Source organism: Ambystoma mexicanum, chromosome 8 (assembly GCF_040938575.1).
Source record: "Ambystoma mexicanum isolate Mex_15411 chromosome 8, UKY_AmexF1_1, whole genome shotgun sequence".
NCBI classification, from domain to species: domain Eukaryota; kingdom Metazoa; phylum Chordata; class Amphibia; order Caudata; family Ambystomatidae; genus Ambystoma; species Ambystoma mexicanum.
In genome coordinates, this window is record NC_090929.1 from 1,146,313,888 (window position 1) to 1,146,332,877 (window position 18,990).

The 18,990-nt window shown below is 43.1% G+C and overlaps 1 protein-coding gene across 1 annotated transcript in view; it reads left to right on the plus strand.

The window, feature by feature from the left end:
- The window catches only part of RHOBTB1 (Rho related BTB domain containing 1), a 760,683-nt gene that overhangs the window by 88,365 nt on the left and 653,328 nt on the right, over positions 1–18,990 (plus strand). The gene's annotated exons all lie outside the window — the stretch shown is intronic.

An 18,990-nucleotide genomic window follows, 5' to 3' on the forward strand; every position in this document is an offset into this window, starting at 1 on the left:
AGAGCGCAAAAAATAATAGTATATTTTTGCCAAATCACTGAAACTTCATTGAAACTCACCTCTCCTGATGCTGGAACGCCATTGTCAGATGCCGTGTTGCCGCCGCCCAGGCACCTTGGGTGGAGGGTGCAACACGGGTGAGTGGGCCCTGGGGGAGGCCTTGGGCACGGTATGGGTCAGTGGGGCTCTGTGACGGTTGGACCGTTCGTCCCCCACCTCATTGCCAGTGTTGTGCCCTGCCTGCTGTGCGGGGTCTGGGCCTGCAAGGCTGGTGAAGTACAGCACGGGGGAGCATGCAAGAACAACAGACGTTAGCTTGGGAACCTGAGTGGGGACTGCCCTTTGCAGGCTTTTTCGCTCACCTTTATTTCTTGTGTCCACGTGATGTGGATATCACACTGGGCAGTTAAATAAATAAATAAATCTGTAACTTACATCTGGCGACTCCGGCGTGGGCTTCAGCAACCGGCACCCAAGGCCTCGGCCGCCTCGTGATGATTTCAGCCTGGCCACAAGCCGAATGGCCAACGGACCAATCCGACCCTGCCCCTATCGTACGTTATAAGGACGCTATAAGTCAAAGAGGAGTTCCGGGACCAAAGAGAGGAAGGAGATTGACAGCCGAGTTCCTTTATAGGTTCACAGTAACTTGCAGTATCCTTTTTACAAACGGTTGGCATATTTGATTCCTAATAATACATTGCTAACCGCTGTAGCCCCCTTTTACACCTGGATTCCTGCCTGATGTAGTGTAAAATATTCCAGCTCTGATGCTACATATAATCAGTGTAGTGTCTGTTTTGGATTAAACACACTAGTAGGCAGCTTGTAAACTGTTGGAGAAAGCTAGCTCAAGCAGTTCGTTTGAAATGCATCTAAATACTGTTTTTTTGGTTTGAAATAAATGACAGGGTGCAGATAAAGTCTTGCGCTCCAGTTTAGACTCCAACAGTGCACAAAATAAATTTGCTACCACAAACTGTTTCTAATCAATTCAGTGTCACAGAAAGATTTTCTAGACGACACAAATTTGAAAAGCTGTCAGTGCTTTAAGTGATGCAGTGACAGTTGGAATTATTTTCTGTGCTGTCTGAAGCACCCGCCATTGTGATCAGACAACGGCAATAACTGATAGCAGCGATGTCATATTTTTTTAACAGAGGTCAGTAGTGATGTGAAAGCTAGCCTGCAACAAGAACATAATTTACAGGATTTCCTATAGAAGTAAAAGAGCGTGGTTATTTACAGGTGCTTTTTCATTTGCCACTAAAATTAATGCAGTATTCTCATTAGCACTTTGATCTCTCTTTTTATTTTGTAGTTTTGGTTATGATGTGGCATTTAAGCACCACATATAAGTCGAAAAATATTGCATTGGAGTACTGATAGGAGGGAGATAGGGAGAATATGTATATGTTGACTGGCCATGCTAAACCCAATGGCCATATTTACCCACTACCTTCCTTCTCTACTAAAAAAAAAAACATCATTTTGGTTTTCCTTTCAGCTAGTTCTTTTAAGCATTATAATCACACTCTGTGGTGTATAAGGCATACCAGTGTTATTTTAAGCGATATTCTGGGAGGACATGGCTTAATTGCACCTGTAAATGTGCTATTGGTGTAATAAAGTTGTCTTAAGCAATTGTGCCCTCAGCCATTCGATTTATAAGCATTATGTATCCTTGCATCTTTTCCTTGCACTGAAGTCCTCTTAAAACAAGCATTAGCTAAGCTAACAGTTTTAGCTTGTCTATATGTATATATGTCCAGTTGCTTATGCCATTTTCCAACAGTTGCCATTTTATGGCAAGGTAGTACCATTATGCCAGCGCCTGGCAAATGGCTATCCCAAGCCTACACAAAAGCCCAAACGATTGGCTCTGCCAATGTGCGTTTCTCTTGCTGATAAATTGCTTCTCTGGAGTAGGGGGAGGGAGTGGCATTGGGACAGAGGGATTTTTGTGGATGTGGCGCAGGGGGGTCATGCTTAATTGCATGGTTGTTCAGTTCATATGGGAACTGCTCGGGGGTGTGGATGAGTAGGCGTTTGGGCAGAAGGGCAAGTTCTTTGTTTATCAAGAGCATTAGTCCTGACACATTATATAATCTGGTAGATATGGTACAGCAGGCTCTGCTACGAGTGGCTTTGCCGATGTTTTGGACTAATGCTCCATGGATGCCTGGCAATTGGCTATGCTTGCTATGGCTGATGGCAGAAGTGGCCCAAAACATCTGGAGGGCCAAAGCTTGCAAACTCTTGGGAAGGATTACATTGTCTGTGTTGAACAAACTACTAGGGTAGTAAGGGTGCTTTTATCTTGGACTGTTGAAAGCATCATAGGGAGAATTAGAACACACAGATTCTGGTCCGCCTTGCATAAGCGACTCTTGGGTAGGGAATGTAAATGTTGCAGAAGACTTTGCTTTGGAAGAGCACGGGAGGCTAGCGAGAAGATGGAGTGGGCAGCCTTTGTATTCTTCCTTTTCTCCAGGAGTAAGGGATGACTTGCTATGGATGGGGCATGATGTCCAGCTGCAGGCTCATGCGGTGCTCACAGACATGATGGGTAGGAATGCAGGGATTGCGGGTACGTTGCTCGGGAGGATGGCACTACCTCTTTATACATATTCTCCAAATATTGATGACGGCAAGTTGTGTGATAGCATGACCACCATTCTGCGAGAGTACCTGAATGTCTGGCCCTGGGCAGGAGACATTTACTACAGTGCTCTGACTGAAGCACAACAGCCATCTTGGAAGTGTAAAAACCTCTTATACGCATTAGTTTAAGACTGACGTTTTTGAACCAAGGACAGTTTTTTTAATTCATTTCCTTTGCCTCGCTGCCTGAAAACTAATTGTGTTTTTTTTTTTTTTTTCATAATCACATTAATTTAATCCACATTATTTTTGGGCCATAGCCGATGCATTATTTATTACATTTATGTAACCACGGGCCACGGGGGTATCACGGCATTGGTTCTGACATTTGGCAAGTAGGATTGCAGACAGATTTAGACATGTGTTAAACAACTAGGCTTTTAACATTTTTTTAAGGTTGTGTAGGACTGTGCATTTCTCACAGTCGGCTGTAAAGAGTTCCAAAGGGTGGGCGCTGTAACACAGAAACTGCCACCGCCTGCTCTCTTCTTTCTGTATCGAGGAGTGCATAGAGTGGTACTGAAGGCTGATCATAGTGAGCGCACATCTTGCTCCGTGGTGATGATATTGTTAAGGTATTCGGGAGCATCTTTGTAAATGCGGCAGTGAGCAAGAGTCAGGGGTTTAAAGTCCATGCAGGCTTTGATCGGTAGCCCAGCCACTTCACGTCTGGTTGCAGAGATGTGGTCAGAATGGTTTAAGGCCAGCGCATTGCAAATGCTTTATTTTGGAGCAGTTGAAGTTTAGCCAAGTTGGCTGCAATGGTGGCCATAAGTGGAAAGTTGTAATGGTCTAGTTTGCTCAGGATGGGAGCTCTGGCGTGAGTAAGACAGTGGTCGGGGAAGGGAACTGCCTGCTTAGGGATATGAGTTTGGAGGTATGGGCTGTGGCTGGCGCAGGTGCATTAATAGGTCTAGTCATGGACAGCTTTGCTTCAAGGTGCACACCTAGGGTTTTAACATGTTTTAGAACTGCAATGTCGGAGCCATCAATGCAGAAAGTGGAGAATGAAGTCTAAATGTTTTTTAGCCGGAAACGTGTGCCTACAATGAGCCACTCTGTTTTGTCATCATTGAGTGAGTCAGAGGTTATGGGTGGCCATGCAGTATTGTATGATACTGTATGTTCTGTTTATAGTAATAAAGTCACAGGTGTGGTTGCCAGAGATGGGGATGAGGATGAGGATGTGTGCGTCATCAGCCAAGTTCCTGTAGGTAATTCTGAGGGAGTCCAGCAGATCGAAGAGAGGCTTGGGGTAGATGTGATAAAGGGTAGGGGAAAGGCAAGATAATTGGGGAACACCAAGAGAAACTAAGATGGGATCAGCAGCCACCTCGCCAATGAAGACCCTTGAGGTGCGGTTATGGAGCAAGGATTTTATCCATTTTGTGGCCTCAGCCGAGGAACTGCAAGTGAAGGCTGAGGTGCTGGCATAGGGTCCCATGATCAACAAGGTCAAATGCTGCGGGGAAATCCAAGAGGTGGAGAATGGCTAGATTACCGGAGTCTCGGATTTGTATCTTTAAGTCAAGTAGAGCTGTTTCAGTGCTATGCTTGGGTCTAAAACCAGATTGTATAGTACCTAGTAGGTCATGTTGTTCAAGGTATATTTGTACTTGGTAATAAGCTCCCCGCTCTAGGATTTTGAGTAAGAAAGAGACTGCAGTGGTGGGGCAGTAGTTGGTGGGAATGAAGGGGGCGAGAGAAGGTTTCTTTAGGAGTGGGGTGAGCTATGTAGATTTAATTGTATCCAGTAATATGGTTGTCGAACAATTGCAGTTTTCACAAGGCATTGCAGCAAAGAGGCTGTGCGGTACAATTGGGCTGGGGTTGTGGGGGCGTCCCCTACATCATGGATTGCGGGGTCCACACCACAGTCTTTTTGCTGCAATTTTTTCAAAAAGGGCAAGTTCTTTTGCATGGAACCAATTTAATGCTGGTGGGGACATCGTTCAACAAAATCTGTGATGAGTGGTGTCAGAGTGCGAGCACAGAGTTTGACTATGTCGACCTTGCAGTTAGAGGTTCTAGGACTTTCTCTTGCGTCATAGCTGCAAAGGAGAAAGGTGGGGCAGTGGTGGGGATTTGTCCGCGAGTAGGCACTTTGGGTTCATGGAAGTGGCAGGGTTTGGTTGCCACAAGTGCTTTTTCTGTCGTGAGTTTTGCCTGCAATAGGTCCATTTTTGTCAGCGAGAGCGGCTTGAATGGTGGAGCACCATGTTTTGTCAGCCAGGGTTGGAGCCACTGTACGGGTGAATGGTAAAGAGTACTTTGACATTAGATACCCCTTGGAGATTCTGGTGTCATAAGAATGGCTTTGAGTGTAACAGCGTTCTAATAGGATTTTGCTGCATTAGAGAGATGTTTGTGATTATGAGTGGAGGAGTGTCTGCTGCAGTGATGCTCCAAGGCTTTTACTTTCTGTGTAGAGCGACCAGTACCTATGAGAAGCAGATATCAGTGGGTTAGTGGAGCTTCCATATTTTAGCTTTAAGTGGGGCGTGCTTGTCCATGGTGAGGGGGAGGCTCCTGTGATGGTGATTGGCTAAATATTGTGGGCTCATGGTGTTGGCTTAGTATAGGCAGTGAGAAGGGGGATCAGGGTGGGCTTTCAGATGCTCTGAGTTCACTTACATGTGTTGCAGGCTAGAATTGGTAAGGAAGGGGATGAGAGTATGGTTGCCGGTTTAGCGAGTGAGAGCCTAAACTCTGAGTGATCGGTCCACGGTACTGTGTTAACTGAGGCAATGGAAATCGTTGCGTTAGCAGTTAGGATCCAGTCCAGAATTCATGCAAGACTCGACCTCAGTAGTCGCAAGAAAGGAAGGGATTCACAAAATGACCAAAACTGCTTGAATAATTGTATGGGAGATCAAAGTGTGACGTGAAAGATTTTCTTCATAATGAGAACAATATTTAGCAGGAGCATGTCAACATGGTCTGCCATAGTGAGAGTAATGTCTGACCTTCAGACCTTTCCTTAAAGTGTCTGCTGCAAGGACTGTTCCACTGACTGCCTATCTACATAACTCAACAAGAGAAGTATGGTATTAGGCTTTATTTGGTGTTCCCAATGTCCCACAGTCACATTTAAAATGAATTAGAATGGAGGAAGTCAGAGACAATACACACCATTCTTCCACCCAGACCCAAGCGAGCAATACACCTCGAACTAACACCCCTTTATAGTGGACTGTGCCATGTAACTGGTGCGCTCAAGACAGACACTCTGGGCTTACTGGCCCACACAAACGAATCCCAATCATTGAGTGACAATCCAGCATAGCCAGTGAGCCTGCTCTATCCTGGATATCCCAGCCCTAGCAGAGAGCTCCAACATAGAGTACAGCGATTTAACCTTTTTGTGTGAAATGCACCCACGCCTAGCTTCATATTCCCCTTCATCAGTGCTGTACTCTCCTAGGCACCTGCTCAGCTGGCATAGCACTAAAGCTGCCTCCCCCACCCCCGCCAACTTGCATCGACTCCCAACAGGGCCCTAGGTGAGTCCACACCCTCTTTCCACCATTTAGTCACTCATGCCAAGCTCCCTGGCCCAACACCAATGTTCCCATTGCTAATACCACACTGCACCTTCACCGGAGCCCTCTCTGCATATGTCAGGTCCATCCTGGTGGGTGAGAGCCGAGCAGTGTTCCTTATTACACCCTCTTGTGTGTGGGTTTCCCCCCCCCCCCTTCTTGGGCCGTCTTCCACTGACCTCTCTCTTGACCTCAAAACCATTGCCCATACCCACTAAACATGCATATTGACAGGCAGTCTCAGCCCACAGTTTCACACTAATTAATCGAGTTTTTGATGTGAATGCCGTCTGTATAGCAGTTCAGCGCCACGTAATATTTCTAAGCCAATGAAATAATGCTAGATGATCTGCAGCATGTTGGCACATTTGGAGACCTTGAGTCTAGACAGGTGTTCAATGTGGTCTCTGGGCTCCTGGTTAACTAGGTCAAATGTGTCCCGTAACCCCTGTTTGGGGATGATGAGGGACCACTAAAGATCTCTTGCTACAGATAATAGATTCCCCCATCAGATATCTAGGGATCCAGTTGTGTGCCGAGTGCAATTAGGTTTACAATTAAAATGTTCTGAGACTTGTTTGGGGTTGGAGCAAGCAGAAGTTTGCTGGTGGTTAAGGTAGCACTTAAAAAGAAGATGATGCTCCCCAGAGCACTCTATGGGCCAGATTTACAAAGGGGCCTTAAATTGTCGCAATTCCATCGAAAAGCACTTTGTAAGTCAGGGCCTGCGTGTTTTGAATTTACTGATGCTGATTTCTGAAGACTTCTTCAGGAAATGTGATTCTGTTCATACGACTATATTGGAATGAAGAAGCAGCTAGGACTGTGCTGTCAGTGCACAGTTTCCCATATACTGCATAGTGGGTGCCACTGAAACTGTAGCATAAAACAGAGCATCACAGCTACATGGCGTGGTTTCTTGGTTCTGTGAAAGAGGCAGGATCAATAGACAGAAATACTACATGAAATTGTCCCCTCCTGCACACTGAAAATGCTCATTCTTACTTGGCAGCAAGTAGCTAAATATCCCTACCACATTAAAACACAGCAACAGATCTGGATGGTGGCAACTGAGGCAGAAGGCCACACAGTCATGTACATATTTAATCTCCACGTTCGGGGTAGTGGCCAACATTTAAAGTGTACACATTTTCTTAAAGGGTTCCAACCAGAATATACACTCTCCACTCGCTTTTCCAGCCACCTGAGGCCCTTTCCCAGGTTGCGCCATTTATTATTTTTATTTTATGTTGTGAGGCAACAGGGACCCACTCCCTGTTGCCTCCACACTCCCCAAAGAAATCCCAACCCCTTCCCCACTCTTTCCCTCCTCACTTACCTGCAGGATCGGATCTTTATGCTCCGGTCCGCTGCACCTCCTGCTCCGGCCACCATAGAAATGGAAAAGGGATGGGAAATTCAAGATGGCTGTTGCGGCAGCCATCTTGAATGAATTTCTTGGGTGTTTTTTTTTTTTTTTTACTTCGGTGTTTGGCATTACCTACGGCAGCCAATCACTGAAGGAAAAAAAGATAGCCATTTGCACCCCGGATGAATCCTGGGGTGCGAATGGCTTTCACGCCCCGGCAGGGGAGCGCCCATGGCCGGTATCGGCTCACAGCCCTCACTGATGGCCCTTATGTTGCTCAGGCCTACCATGGCTCGGGCTGGTGGGCCGTTACCAGCTATTTCCACCCACCACTAGGGTGTGAAATCCATAATATTGAGTCAATATCGAAACATTTATGGCGGCCATGTTTCAGACCATGTAAAATGACAGAAATTCATTCACAGTGCAGTGGAAATTGTATGACCTGCAATGCGGACCTGCCAGATATTTTGCACATGTGGTGGGGATGCCCGGATGCTGCGTCCTTACAGTGCAGTGTTATCGATTATCTCTTTTAGATATTGGATTGAAGACTGTAGACTTTTATTGGCACTGTAAATAGAGATGTCAACTGACAACTGACCGTCTATCTGTAGGGTTGTCTTTGGCCAAAGGACAGCTGCTATGCGATGGGGGGAGTATTCTGCATTAAACATGAACATTTAGCTTAGAACCATGAGAAAATGCATGGTAATTCAAGTTGAACTCAGTATTAGTAAGAAAGGATAGAGGGAGTAGAATAGGTCATTTCAACTAACAAGCTACACAAGAAGAATATAGACATGTAAACTGGATATAGTGAATTTGGACTATATCCCCCACTGATTTATGGCTGCCATAATCTGAATAGTGTAGGGTTGCTTGTTGCTTCGTATGAAAACGTAGGCAGATTTTCAATTAAATATTGAAATGTCACTCTGTTGGGAGGTGGGATATGAAATGTATGTGGTACGGAACTGTTATTGTATATTAGCGTTGTTTTTCCCCGGTACGTAACGCATGGCACTAAAAATTAATGAAGAGATTGAAAAAAGAAGTAACTAACATTTCTTGGAAACTGTCCCTTTTTGCAATGACTCTGTAGGGCAAGGATGGCCAACCCGTCTCCCTCCAGGTGTTTTAACCTGCAACTCATGTGAACCCTCAGAACTAACTTTGCTGGCTGGTGCAAAAGGTAACCATAGGCAATGCACCTGGAGTGTTACATGTGGGCTAACCCTGCTTTACAAACTCATTCCATTTGGACCTAAAAACATAAATTGTGATCGAAAGAACCACCTCCTGAAAAGAGAATTTTTCCATACTGACTGTTCTCACTGTACAAAAGTTATATGTGGTATTTTCGAATATTAAAGGCTGCAAACCAACAAGACTTATTTTATTGAGCCGATTTTGTGCAAACTACAATATTTGAAAATATCACTTTTCAGAGGGGTGGTTGCACCACCCATCAAACTCCCTTGGAAGCGATTTCCCCCACCCACCTTCACACTTTAAACCGGGGTTTCCACCCCGCTGAACCCTCCTTTACTACCCCGTTCCCTTCCCGCCATAAGTATTCAAACCCAACCCCCCCCTTCCCTCACAGACCCTAATCAGAAACAAAAACATACACACTTACTTGCCCACCGCCCCCTCCCTTCCACTCCTCGTCCAACACAAATACTTACCTTCTGCCCGTCCTGACCCCTCCCCACTACCAACATGCCCCCTCAACATACACACACAAACACCTCTCATGCCCATGACTTTCATCTTCCCCTGCATGGCCCGGCTGTGCCTGTCTGCCCCTGAGCACACACGTGTGAGGCACCGGCATGACAGTTTGATTTAGAAAGACAGCGATTTAGAAAGACTGAGCGGTCTTTCTAAATCGGTCTTTTTTCTTTTTGGAAAAAAAGCCCTTTTCACTCCACACCCTGTACAAAATACTTTCAATTGAAGGTGATGAGTGCTCCTTGTCAGTCATATTGAAATGCCACAAATGCTATCGTTTTTTTCTGTACTTGAATGAGTTTGAGTTGATTTTGAATAGTTGTACTGCGCTCCAAGACAGACTTAACTGTATCCAGGTGCAGCTGGATCAAAACACTTGTAATGAAGGTGCCACAGAACAAATACCTTGTTGTCTCTGAGTTGAACGGCCTACTTGAAAAGGTGGGTTTTAGCGCCTTCCCACAAAACGCCTGCTATTAGCCCAATTACACACCTATGCAGGGTGATCCGATCTGATTTCCACATCCTATTGTACAAGAAAAACAGTCTCTTATAATAATTCAAGATGCCTATTCTCTACAATTTTATTTTGTTGGCCTGGCATCGAACCTTTTGCAATTCATTAAGATTATTTTCTGCATTGGAGAGATGTCTGCATTTTTTTTTTATCATTTAAAGGTTGGAAAGAATCTTCAAAAAGTGATAAAATGACAAAGGAAAAAAGAAAACGATAGACCTCATTAGGAGTTTGGAGGTGGCTGCCTCCAAACCCTTACCGTCTCTGCCCTGGTGAATGGAGCGATTACCGCCCCATTCCAAGGTTGGCAGGGGCGGTAACTCCCCATTCACCAGGGCCCTTCCCCATTCCCATTTGAGCCCCCATAGGGCTCAATGGGAATGGGAAGGCGCTAAGAACGGTACCGCAAATTGCGGTACCGTCCCTTTGCGGGTCCCGTCCTTAACGCCTGGAAAAACCAGGCGTTAAGGGAGGACCCGCAAAGGGAACTCATAGTAGGGCGGTAAGGGAATCCCTTACCGCCCACCTCGTAATGAGGCCCAATGACATAGTAGTATACATGTAAAAATAAAATGAACAAACTAATTCAGTTAGGGGATAAGTAATGGATGATGTCCTGGAAAAAAAAAAGCACACCGTCTATATGATTGCATATCACTTTTATTCATGCAAAATAACCTTGTTTGTGCAGTGTAATCTGACAAGACACACGCATTGTGTTCCGCATATTCAAATCTGGTGAAACTAAGTGTGGTTAAAGCCTAATTTGGGAAACTTCACAAATGCACAATGCAGGACTTTGAATAGCCAGCTGACCCTTTCATTGCACATTTTGAGTCAGAAAACCTATTTTTACTGCACCATTCGTCTTTGTTCAAGACAGCATGCATAATGAGTTCTGTATATCAAGCCAGCAAAGTCCACATAAACTGTGGGTTGCTCAGCGAAGCCCTCTTGTTCACACTTATTGCTTAACAATTGTTTAAGTACCTTTAAAGTACCATGAAATTGGATAATAATAATGGCTTTTACAGAGCTTAATAATGGGAGGACTCTAACATGAACCATCATTTAAGAACACACATTATTATTATTATTATTATTATTATTATTATTATTATTATTATTATTATTATTATTATTATTATATCATTATTATTACTAGGCAGATTCTGCAGCCGAATCCATGAGTCTCCCTTCTCTCAGAAGATAGCTCTTGGATTCTTGGATAGGCCTTCTAGGGTTGTTGTGTTGTGCTTTGCCACTGCTAGGCGTGGCAACTCCAAACTCCACAGGGAGCCACACTATCTGGTGTCCAAGAGAAATACTGTCCACATGCTCCGTTTGTGATGTTCCCCTCTGTGATCCTGCGGGATCAATAGAACACTCTAGACTCAGGTGCTTGTTCCACATCTTTTATCTTACGCAAGGAGGGGTTCGATGTAGGCCTAATGGTGTGACATTAACCCAAATGGGAGAAAAGGGGAAAATAATGTCAGGATGGAGGAGAAACACAATGAGTTAAAGGGGTTTCCCTAAGGCAAATATTATTACCCTCTGGTTGTGGGTTAAATGTACATGGGGCATCTCTAGGACTTTGGGCTAGAATAGGTGGGGGACCAGTAATAGTCTTTTGCCCCCTTTCATGTTATTCTCTCTTCCTGATTTAATTGTGCTCTCTGCTCCTTCCTGCTTCTTCTCCCCCCTCAGCCACTGGTATGGCTAGTTCCAAATTTTTTTTCAAGGAAGAATCATTCTTCTGAGTGGTAGTGAAGTCCAGGGAGTACTGTACACTTTCAGGTGATGTAGTTTGGCTTGTGGGATAAGGGGGTGTAGACCCCTGTGTTCGTCCTTTGAGTGGGCAGCAACCTAGTCACTTCCACTAGTTTGGAATTGATTATGGCGTCAAAAATCAATTGCTCAATGGCATCTGGCCATGAGTAGGAAATGGCTCTGAACCCTTGTTAATGTGCAAGACATTGGCATCCATTGGGTCATCTCTATCAACCACCCTAGCTTTCAAAACTATGCAATATTCGGCAACCAGTTCAGACGTGGATGGCAGCTACCCATGGATACCTCAGAGGAGCTGTATTTGCAGATTGGTTTTAATAAGAAACCTGGTCATTGGGGCCGGGTTACTAACCTGAAGATAGCTATGCAGATCATAGCTCGCCACTGTTGGGTTGGCCATCCATGCATTTTAGCCTTTGTAGATCAGAGAACTGCCTTCAACTTAGGAGGTCAGAGTTATAACCTGTATTACGTCATGCGAATACCACTTTGGACACCATCTGTGATGGTGTGGGATCAACCCAACACTAGAAACTCAGGTTAATGTACAACACCTTCTATTTCAGACAAGCAGCATCTGTGTCAAGACCTACTAGGTTGGGGTTAACCCAAACAAGCAATTGGATTTGAACACCAAGCACTCCAAATATGTAGAAATAGGTAAAAATATTAGTTCATTCAATTCGGATATGTAATAAACAAATTTAAGGTGCAGAGGAGAAACAACAGCCCTGGCATATGGGTTGTCAATACAATAAGACACAAATAAGTTCCCAATTAGGGAACTCCCATCCCCTGCACACTATCAATGGCTAGATAAGCCCAATAGTTTTAGAGTAGTAGGAATAACTGTTTCAGTAAATATCTTTTCTGTAGGTCTGAGGTGCAAAATTCATACATAATAATCAGTCTTTTTTCTTTATCAAATGTTTCTCAAAAGAAGAATTTATTCAAAACATATATGCCCAACGCGTTTCGAGATCATTCTCCATCAGGGGCTGAAAGTTCATTCAATTTTCAGCAATCTACAAATATTCAAAAAAAGAAGAAAACACATATGTATATATCAGTAAATCACCTAGACCCAAAATTGTATGAAGATATCCAAATTCAATCACCTTCTGGCTAAATAATAGTCATTTTTGATACAGTCCAAAGAACCTAAAATGTTTTCTCACAATGTGCCATTTTTAACAAACAAAGTACATTTGTACAAAACCTAAATTGTAGGTGCTTTAGTGGTTCATAGACTGTAAGAATTGTCTAGAGGGTTTTGGTCGACCATTCAACAGAATCAATGTTAAGTATATCAAAAGACAGTGTATTTCAAATAAACATAGTAATTTAGGAACTGGGCATACCGTGTGCTGATCAGTGTGCCTTCCTAAGTCGTAAAAAGTGGGAAGAGGGCCGCCTGTTCACCATGTGGTTCAATAAAGGTCTACCACACCTAAGAAAATATAGATACAGAATAGTGTAAAGGAAGGTTTCTCGCATTTGGAGGAACTATCATCATAACTAAGAGTAGAAGCACTTACTAGTGTGGTCTGTGCTCCTTCGAATACAAGGTAAGTAGCGGTTTGGACGTGAGAATCAGCTGTCCGGCTCGGGCGAGAGCCGCTGAGATCAGTTGTATTCACAGAATCGAACGGTAGAAGCTCTGTATGTCTATATCAGAGGAGCAAGATAAAGCGGGAAAATAAAGACCCTTGCTAAGAGGGAATGTCAATGCAAAGAACAGAATATAGAATGTACTTACAAGCAACTAGATGGCTGCAGATGCAGTAGGGAAGCGTTCGAATGTTGCTGTGTAAGTGATTGAAAAACATGGCCGTTTAAATATGCGTCATATGCGTGACGTCATCACGTTGCTGACGCGTGTGACGTCACGACTGTAAACATGTTGTCGTGCGGCGTATGAATAATAGAGTGTAGAGCCAATGAAATAAGGACTCTAAGTAGCTGGTACCGTATATGTTGTTAGAAAACTATCTCCCTCGTGGAGTGTACGAGTTATATGTTGTGCGCAAAGAAACAAAAAGTGACATCTCTCACAGGGAATTGGATAATCTGTGTACATCGAATAAACCCGGTTAAGGGCCGGTGGAGGTACAAGATGCCAAAGTGTCAGAGTAGAGAGGATGAGAATCTCAGAAGGTTTTATTTAAAGGGGGTGGGTGGATCTGGCTGATGCTAGACTAAAGGTGCAATGTTAGGAAGTTGAAGAATATCTGTTAGGTACATAAGGTATAAAGCCCATTACAAGTCCTGTCTCCCCATAATGGAGTGCACAATCTAATTGGGGTAAAAAACCTTCCTGGTCTCACTCCACAAAGTATAAATCTACACCTATGTAATACAGGTTGATTCTGACTCAGCTGAAGTTGAAAAATTATTTTAAAAAAACAAATAACAAATACAATTTTTGAAAGACAATTTCCACAATAACCCAATCAGTTAATAGAACTGTAATTTTTGAACCACATCTATTCATTTTGTCAACAACGTTATTCAGAGGAACGATCCTAAATAGAATTCTTCATTGAGACCATGTGGTTGGACTGCGTCTAATTTGTGTATCCACCATAGTTCCCTCTGTGCTAATTTCTTAGCAAAATCTCCACCTCTAGGTAATGAATGTACTGTTTCTAAAACTACCCAGCGTAGTTGGGTGATGTTATGACCGTTCTCACGAAAATGTCTGAATACTGGAGACTTTTCATTTTTGGTTCTGATGTTGGACTTATGCTCAGGCCAGCGTTCTTTTGCCTTTCTAATGGTTTTTCCGACATAATATTTTCCACAAGGGCATCTGAGGGCATAAATAATGTTTTTACTGTCGCATGTGGCAAAGTCATGAAGAAGTATTTTTCTGCCCGTGCTCGGGTGGCGAACGTGATCTCCCTTGATGATGTTAGAACAGTGTTGGCACTGTAAACATGGAAAAGTTCCTGGTTTTTGTTTTGTAATGGTAGTTTGGCTTGAGGTTTTTTTCTTTTCTGCTTTGATGAGGCTGTCTCTAAAGTTCATCCCTCTTTTATAGGCAAACATCGGAGGTTCTGGAAAAAGTCTATTTAGATTTGGATCCGATTTTATGAGATCCCAATTTTTTGTGATGATCTTTTTGATCTGATAACTTTGGCTTGAGAACTTCATTGTGTGAATAAGTTTAGTTGTGGATTTTTTAGGTTTTTCTTCAAGTAATTGGGCTCTGCTTAGTGATTCTGTCCGGATTACCGCTTTTTCCAAGATTTCATCTGGAAATTCTCTTGTTTTAAACCTGTTCTTCATTTTGTCATATTCACCTTGGAGTCATGTAGTATCAGATGTAATCCTTTTGAGCCTTAACATTTGGCTAAAGGGGAGGTTTTCCTTCAGAAGAGTGGGATGAAAACTTCCAAAGTGAAGTGTACTATTGCAATCTGTGGGTTTCCTGTAGATGCTGGTATTTAAAGTAAGTCCATTTTTTTGGATGTTGATGTCCAGGAAATGTATGTCAGGTTGTCTAATTTCAAGGGTAAAGGTAATTCTTTCATTACAGTTGTTAAGGTAATCTAAGAATTGGTGAAGTTCTTCAATGGTGCCATTCCAAATACCAAAGATTTCGTCTATAAATCTTTTCCAAAACATGATTTTTGTCTTCCAGGGTTCTTTGTTGAGTACATATTTTTCTTCGAATTGGAACATGAATATATTTGCGTAAGCTGGGGCTACTGGAGAGCCCATTGATGTTCCCGCAATTTGTAAGAAGTATTTGCCATTGTATCGGAAATAGTTATTGAAGAGGATAATAGTAATCAATTCAATAGCAAATACCTTCTGGATCATAGTCTTCCTGTGTTTGAGAAGAAACCATTCTAGAGATTCGATACCTTGTTGGTGTAGTATTGACTTGTACAAACTATTCACATCCAATGTAAATAGTATCACTGAGGGATCCGTAATTTGTGTTTCTTCAAGTAATTTAAGGAAGTGGGAAGTGTCCTTCAAATAAGTCGAAGTTTGTTGGACCAGTGGTTGCAAAGCTTGGTCTAGGTAGACTGCTAGAGGATGAAAAATACTTTCTGTGCCGGCCACTCAAGGCCGGAATGGAGGGTTATTGATGTTTTTGTGTATTTTTGGTAAAGCATAAAAGACCGGAGTGACCGGAAATTTATTGATTAAGAAGTCACTTGTCTTGTCCGATATCCAATCCATATCGGTGGCTTTTTCTATCACCTGTTTGATGGTTTCTTTGATAGAGATCATTGGATCTGAATCTAAGACCAGATATGTCCCTGGATCATTTAACAAGTTACACCATCCTTCATTATAGAACACAGTGTCCATTAGGACTAATGCTCCCCCTTTGTCCGCTGGTTTCAATGTGATGGTTGTGTCATCTGCTAGTTCTTTTATCAATTTTAGTTGGTGTTTTCTAATATTAGTATTCTTCGGGGAGCTATATTTAAGACGTCTTAGTTCTTTGGATGTCTTTAAGTTGAATAAGTTGATGATGGGATGATTTATCTGGGAGTGAAATGAACTCTTGTTCTTTAATTCCAAATAGTCATGTTTTTTCTGATAATCTGGTGTTTCCGGAAGTGAATCAAAGAATACTTTAAGTTCAATTTTTCTTATCAGTTTGAACAAGTTGATTTATTCTTCAAAATTAGAGGTATTGGTGGTGGGAATGAAGGATAACCCTAAATTAAGGGTGTCCATTTGTGACCTAGTAAGTTGTTTAGAGGAGATATTCACAACTATGGAATCTACTGTTTGTTTTTTTGCCTCTGTTTTCTTTTGCCCTCTTCGGGTTTTCCTCCTCCTAAAAAAACAGGTACAGTTGTATTGGAATCTTGCAGATCCAGTTGGGTTGGTATTTCTATTATTCCCTCTGGAGGATGTGTTTGTGCTGCTCCTTGAGGAGGATGTGTTTGTGCTGCTCCTTGAGGAGGATGTGTTTTCGCTGATCCTTGAGGAGGATGTGTTTTCGCTGATCCTTGAGGAGGATGTGTTTTTGATGTAGATGGTGTTTGGTTCGAAATATCTTGTTCGCCGCTAGTCACATCACTGCTATCGCTATTGTTTGTTGGTCCTGATGGTCTTGGTGGTCTTGTTGGTCCTGGTCTTTGATTGTTATAAAATTCTTGCCACGTGTATACAATGTCTCGTGCGTAGTTTAGTGTGTCCCTGGGGAATTTTCTTATTTTGCGTTGTTCAATGTCACGTTTATATCCTTCCAATTTTTTGTTGGTGTCTTCCAAAATAGTGTTGAGGTCCTCCTTTGTTTTTAATTTAGAAAGTTGCTCGGTTAAATCCTCTATTTCCTTGTTGATGGAGGACAAAGATCCCGCTAGTTCTTCAATAGTAAGAAGTATGAGGTCCAATGAGCATTTATTTAGTATTTGTTCCCAACGTTTGACAAATAACTGATTGTCTCTACACAATGTGGGGCGTAGATAAACACGTAAGCCTCTAGGGATTTTTTTGCTTTTATAATATTGCGCTAAAGTTGTTGCATGTAGTTTTTGCGAAATTTCCCTTCTGATTAATTTTTCAAGTTTGAAAATGAGTCTCTCTGGATTGTCATCACCTGTTGTTTCTTTATCCGTATCCTTTATGAGGCCTAGAATACGGTTTGCTTCTTCTTCGCTAAAAGCGAAGGTAGTTGCTCATTTATCTGTTAAGGTGTTAATTTTAGAAAAGGACATAGTTTGAATGTCTGGGTGCAGGTGTATTTATATGCCAACCCCTTGCGGGGTTGGCAAACAAGAGCAGTTGCAGAAAATAGTGTTAGAATGAAGGAGTAACACAATGATTGAAAGAGGTTTTCCTAAGCATACCTAATAAGCCCAAAGTTCTCTAGCTTGAACACCAGACCCAATCTCCAAGTGCCAAAGTTTCTAGTATTAAATAGGACCTACTGTCCACAACCCAAATATCCTTGTGTAGAGGATCCGTCTCTCATTGGTTTCTCCCTCTGGGTTACTTCCTGAGTCCAATATTGTTTCACTCCAACTGGAGGGTGCTGAATGGTACATTGTAACAATTGCCTACCAGCAAGAATGTATTATTTTCCTCTACTTTAGGAGATATCTATGAATATTCCAACAGGAATTCCTCACCCCAATGCCAGAGTTCTTGTCAGACTGAAGTTCTTCTATCCTAACAACCACAGGTCACCCTCTTTGGCTTGAACCTAGAACAGGCTAAGTCACTGGCTTCTTCCAGGGTCTGAGTGTGACCACCAGCCGGCAAGCAGCAAATCTCCTCTACTTGGAGGTCTTTTGGCCTTGGCCAGAAACTAGGCTACAGCACTCAGGATGTTCTCGACAATGTACCTACCTTCCAGCAAGAGTGTATTATTCTGCCTTACTTAAGGGTATACCAATGACTATTCCAGATGGAATTTCCCCACCCGTCGTCCACGCTGGGGTGCTCATCAGGCTGAATTTATTTTAACACAACAGCCAAGAGTCACCCCCTGGGTTTAAGCCCAGAGAAGGCTAACTCCTTCTTCTCCTCCCATCCACCATCTCCCATCCAGGGACTGACTATAACCACTAGCCTGATAGCAACAAATCTCCTTGTCTGAGTGGTCTATCGCTTTGACCAGCATCTGGGCTAATACCTCCAGGATGTTCCCAGCATTGTGCTTTCCGTGTTGTCTGGCCAAGGTCAGGGACTGAGCTATAGCTCCCAGTAATCTGGGTCTCCTTGCGTCTTCATCGCCTCTCCTTCTGCAAAACCTCTCTGGAATGCCATCCTAGCTCTCCCATTGTCTGTTTCTGCTGTCGTTTATACGCCTGCTCATCCCCTAATGTGCCAAATTACCTTGGGGATTGACCAGGAAATCTATTCATTGTGGCACTGCTATTTAACTGGCTATGCTCCTTGAATATCTGCCCTCTATCTAGTGTTTCTAATAGGTGTACTACAGATGTGCAGGCCTATCTCTCAGTTCGGTCTCAATAATGTTTCCTTCAGTGAACAAGGACTGAGGGTTCCAAATCTCAGTGCATCATCTCGGTCTTGTAGATGCTCCTTTATCGATGCACAGATCAAGACGATACAACCTTGTTATAAGTTTGGTGGTATCTCGGCGTTAAATTCGGCAAGATAACACCAAACTTTATAACTGTTACCGCCATTTCATCTGGCAGTATTACTGCTGTATTACAAGTGGGGGTAGTAGGCAGTGTTAGTCCCCATCCATTAATTGGAGACCATAGGACTCTATGGGGAATATCCACAATATTACCGCTAATGGTAATTCTGCTGGTGGTAATACCGCTGAATTGGCCGAATTCAGGCAATAAGGTGGCAGGATTACCTCCCAGCTTCTTGCTGGAGGTTTTTCCCTCCACCCTACCACCAAACTCATA